Source organism: Echinops telfairi, unplaced genomic scaffold, assembly GCF_000313985.2.
Source record: "Echinops telfairi isolate 266 unplaced genomic scaffold, ASM31398v2 ScPeMD7_7475;HRSCAF=8513, whole genome shotgun sequence".
NCBI classification, from domain to species: Eukaryota; Metazoa; Chordata; class Mammalia; order Afrosoricida; family Tenrecidae; genus Echinops; species Echinops telfairi.
Genome location: NW_022111379.1, coordinates 11,473,432 through 11,478,444, shown reverse-complemented (window position 1 = coordinate 11,478,444; position 5,013 = coordinate 11,473,432). Strand labels below are relative to the sequence as shown.

Here is a 5,013-nt window from a genome sequence, read left to right as displayed (position 1 = left end):
TGACTCTCTCTGGGGGAGAATCAGCGGGGAGTCCCTGGAGCCCAAGGAACATGTTAGCTGATTCTAGGACCCGAGTGAGAACCAGCGGCTGAGAGTGGGGCTCGGGTCAGGGTAGGGGTGCTCACCACCAGGCTGCTGGAATCTCCTCTGAGTCCTCGGATGACCCTCTATCCTGGAAGGGGTGTGTTTCTTCTCAGGCATGACAGTCCTCCTTTGAGTCCTCCTGACAGTTGGTGGGTGTGAGGGGCTGAGGCGAAAAGTTAGAGGGAAGGTCCCCAGAGAGCGCAAGGTTCCCTCAGGAAACCCTAGAACCCAGGGCCCATCCTGCTGTTTTCCACCCAGCACGCCCCCACGGGAGGCGCAAAACTGGCTGTGCTGGGTTTGGGAAGCCGTTTCCCAGCGTCCACCACAAACATGGTCAGGAGGGTGCCATCTTGGTCCACATTCTGATTGTCGAAGCCAAGCCTGCCCACCTTCCAGCTTCAATTCTGCTGTGCTTGGGGTGTGGTCCTGTGAGACCCTGACTCTGAGCCCTGGCTGACTCATGCATCTGCATGAGCTTCCTGGGACTGTTGGAACACAACCCAAACCAAACTCCTCGCCCTCTCACGGTGACCCGAGGGCTCACGGTAGAACTGCCCCTGTGGTTTCAGAGACTGTCCCTCTCGGGGGAGCAAGAAGTCCTGTTTTCCGCTCCCTCTTCGAACAAAACACCATGTGTCAGTCTGGGTAAACCAGGGAAACAAACTCACAGAAACTCATATGTATAAGAGAGAGTCTTACATAAAGGGTAAGTGCACATTTAGAAAGCAACCCACCCCAGTGCTGTCCAAGCCCATAAGTCCAACATTAGCCCATATGTCTGACACCAATCTACAAAGTCCTCCTTCATCTCACAAAACACACGCAATGACGCCGACTGCAGGAGGAAAGCCGAATCAGTGAGCGTGTAAGCATCTCAGCGCTGGCAGGGGTCTCCTAGGGCTGCATCAGGGTAGGTCCATGCGGCTTCTCCTCAGGGATGTCTCACAGGAAGTGAGCCTTGCCAGCTGAAGCAGGGAACTGGCTAAGGCAGCTGCACCCTGGTCCGACCATCAGAAAGCAAGAGACCCGAGAACTAGAAAGGCGAGGCTCACCGAGCCATTTATCCCTCCGCCCTTCAATTAACCCCACATGTGTTTATCGGCCAGGTTGGCACAATAAACCCTAACTATCTCACACCATAAAATGGATGGCTTATGAGAACAGAAATGCATTGCCTCACGGTTTGGGAGGTTAGGAGACCACATTCAGAGCACTGTCTGGGAAGATCCTTTCTCCTCTCTCGGTGTCTGGTAGCCCCGTGTTCCTGGGCTTGCAGCCAGAGCCTCCCTCCACAGTCACATGGCTGCTTCTCCCGTCTGTCTCCCTGTCCCTCTCTCCTAAGGACACCATTATGATTAGATTAGGACTCATCTTACTGGTTATGACCTCATCTTAAGCGATAAAGACCCCGTTTCTAAACATGGTCACGTTCACAGAAACCAGAAGTTGTATGCCTCTTTTTGGGGGTTTTTACAATTCAACTGACCCAACAAAAAAAAAACCTCCCCAAACCCACTGCCATCTAGTCAGTTCTCACTCACAGAGACCTTGGTGGACAGAACAGAACTGCCCCTGTGGGTTTCTGAGAGGATATCATCTTGACGTGGGTAGAAAGCCTCATCCTTCTCCCTAGGAGCAACTGGTGGTTTCGAACTGCTGACCTTGCAATTAGCAGCCCAATGCTCAACCCACTGTGCCACCAGGGCTCCTTCCCACAACAACACTGGGCTCTTAACTCTGCTTCTGTGTCTAGGACTGAGACGTGGAGTTATGTGTGCATGTCAATGACCTGCCTGGGCAAGGAGCCCCACGTGAGAGCCCCCGTCAGCAAGTGCACACCTCCCATGCTGGGAGGGCATAGCATCTAGGGCCCAGCACCAGTTGGGAGGCCTGAACCCACTGAGGCAGGCAGGGCAGGCTGAGGTTTAAAAGGAGGTTGTCCCTGCCTCTAGGGGAGGATATAGGGGTGGGAATAGAGGCTCCCCTCCAACTTTAAGGCCTCGTTTTGTCTCCTGGGCAAGTCCCAAGTCAGGAGAGGCTGCCGGTCCTTGACCCTGTAGCAGTTCACAGCCCCAACACAGGACAGACCACGACAAGACAGAAGTGTCCACCCCACTCTACAGATGAGAACATCAAGGCCAATGGACTGAGAGCAACTTGTCAGGTGTCATAGCTCAGATTCAAACCCAGGTCTCCTTTGTAAAACTTCCTTTCTTGGCTTTCAGGGCCACCCTTTTCGGGGAGTTGATTAAGCACCCAGGTACCCTTTGACTGTATTGATTCCGCTAGTCCTTCTTCGGCGTCTCCTGGGAGAGAGGTGATGCGTCCATCCCCACTTCACAGGTGATGCTCTTGGAACTCAAGAGGTTAAGTGATTTGCTCAGGATGACACAGTTAGAGCTGTGTGTGGGGTGGGGATGGGGGCGGATAACCAGAAGCAGAATGATGCCTGAGCACACACACCCCCCCGCCCATCCCCACCTAGACCCCCCCACCCCCCCACCCCCCGCTGGCCAATGTCCCCAGTGGAGCATTGTCCCCTGGCCAACTTAGGCTTTCTTTAATATGGGTCTGCTGTCCCAGCTGGTCACTCATAGGCTAGGGTCCCTGGGCAGGACTGGCCCTGGACAGAACATCCCCTGGTTTTTCCATGAGGCTAGTCCTGGCCCTTCCTGGCTTGGTGAAGGACTTGGATCCAGGATGGCTGTGTTTTCTCCCTCAACCTACCCTGGGACTTACTCCCTGGCTTCTCTGCCTGCTCTACCTTCAACCCCCCCTGCATCTGCTCCTGCTTCTCCCACTGTTGTATCCCAGGATGCCCCTGACTGCCAACTCAGCTTGGCAGGCTGAGCAGAGGAGCTATGCGATGTTGGCACGCCTCCACTCCCGTCTGAAACAGGGGGCAGTGCCTACTAGTCACATAGAAAGCAGAGATCACACATACAAGCCCGTAGTGCGCACAGTACTCACAGGAAACTAACAGCCAGGGGCTGGTGACATGGAGCCCTGTGGCATAGTGGTTATGCGTTGGGCTGCTAAGCTTGAGGTTAGCAGTTTGAAACCCCAGCAGCCCTGCTGGGCAAGGCTGAGGCTTTCTGCTCCCATGAAGAGTTGTCATCTTGAAAACGCACAGGGGCAGGTCTGCCCTGTCCTGCAGGGTCGCCACGAGTCAGAATCGGCTCGATGGCTGCGAGCTTGGTTTTGTTTGTTTGTTTGCAACAAGCCCTTATTGATGTGAAAATCCGGCAGGGGTGCTGACTTTATAAGGGCCCCACGGGGTTTCTTGCTGATAAGGTGTGATCTTGCTGGTCTCACCCCTGTCTGCACCTCACCCGAACACCTCCCCTTCTCTCAGAACCTAGCTCCGGGTCCCCACTACCTCCCGGGAAGGTCCCACTCGCCACCCTCAGGCGTGACTGCCTACTGCCTAGTCTCGAGTCACCACTTCAGAACGTCCTTCACCGTCACCTAGCTCTTTCACGGAGGCCTCCACACTGGCCTGTGAGTGTGTCTCGTACCTTCCAGGCCCAGCCTCCTACACCTGAGCGCCTCATTTTCCCGTCCCCTGGCCCTGGCCTCCCTCCAAGCTCTTTACCTCCTCTTTCCTATTCCCACATGTTTCAGCTCCCTAACAGCAAAGGAGGAAGAAGGTGGGGGAGGCGGGGGTGGGGTGGGGGGAGCTGGGTCTTGGAGATGGGAAAGAGCACCAGAGAAGTCTTGCTCCCTGCCACGGAGCTGTCAGGGTAACCCTATTGGACCAGGCAGAACTGCCTCTGTCGGATTCTGAGTAGACAGCCCTGTCTTTCTCCCGAGAAGCCTCTGGTGGGTGTCAAACTGCTGCCCTTGCAGTGAGCCCAATGAGTACCCACTAAACCGCCACCGCTCATAGAGCAGAAAGAGAGTCCTGGTCAGGGTGCCCTCTCCGTCCCTGAGGATGGGATGGGCCGAGCTTTCCGACAGACGTTGGTCACATGCCTGAATCCCCCATTCAATGGCTGCCGGAGGTGGGATCTGTTACGTACCCTGTCACTTCCTCACATTCCTCACCCCCCTGAGAGGCACCCAGGGACCTCCTCACAGCTGTATAACCGGGCGTCAGCCAGCCAAGTACAGGACACAGCATGTGACAGGCATAGTAAGTCTTCAAACCCTCCTCTTGGTGTCCCTGGGGTCCTGCCATCCCAGGGCTCTGACAGGCCAGACATCTCGGGGGCCCCCGCCCCCCCATCACCGCTAGGCTGCTTGGGTGAGAGACAAGCCTGGGGGAGGGGGAGGAAGGGGAAATGCCGGAGGCTGTCAGCCTGGGGCTCCTTGGAGACATGGGGCCCTCTGGAAACATGTCTAATCACAAGGTCCTTTCAGTGTGGTTAGCTCTCTACCCTCACGCAATGTGTTTTTGTTCTTCAAAAATGTGTCTGTCTTTCCCTCTGTCCGTCTTATTCTTGGCGCTCTCCCTCTCACGCCCATCTTAGGCCATCTCGGGAGGGCTGTTAAGCACCCCACAATTGTCTGCATAGAGCCAGGTCTTTTGAATCCTTGGGCCTGAGACCTAGACACGAAGGCCTGGTTCAACACTCCATGGAGGCTCTAGTCCCCTCTGTGGACTCCCTGGCCTGCTGACAGAGGGGGTGGGGCTTGCAGCAGGGCACTTCATCTACAGTCCATGTCTGGTCCCACCCTGGCTCATACAGGCCATCCTGGCATTAAGCTGAAGTTGGCCTTCCTGCCTTTGCCTCGTGAGTCCTGGCGCGGGGCTCTGGGGACACAGAGCAGAGACACACACTCTGCTCCCACCAACCCCACAGAGGTGAGAGCATTTCTCAGTGGCTCCCCAAGGACACTGGCCTGAGACCCTTTCCGTACTCACCCCTCTTCCCAGGATGCTCCTGGTAAGCCAGGGATGTGTTTCCTGACGTCCTGGTCATTCAT

General features: G+C 55.8%; 1 pseudogene; it reads right to left on the bottom strand.

The window, feature by feature from the left end:
- LOC101641971 overlaps window positions 1-5,013 on the bottom strand; it is an 8,979-nt pseudogene extending 3,966 nt beyond the window's left edge.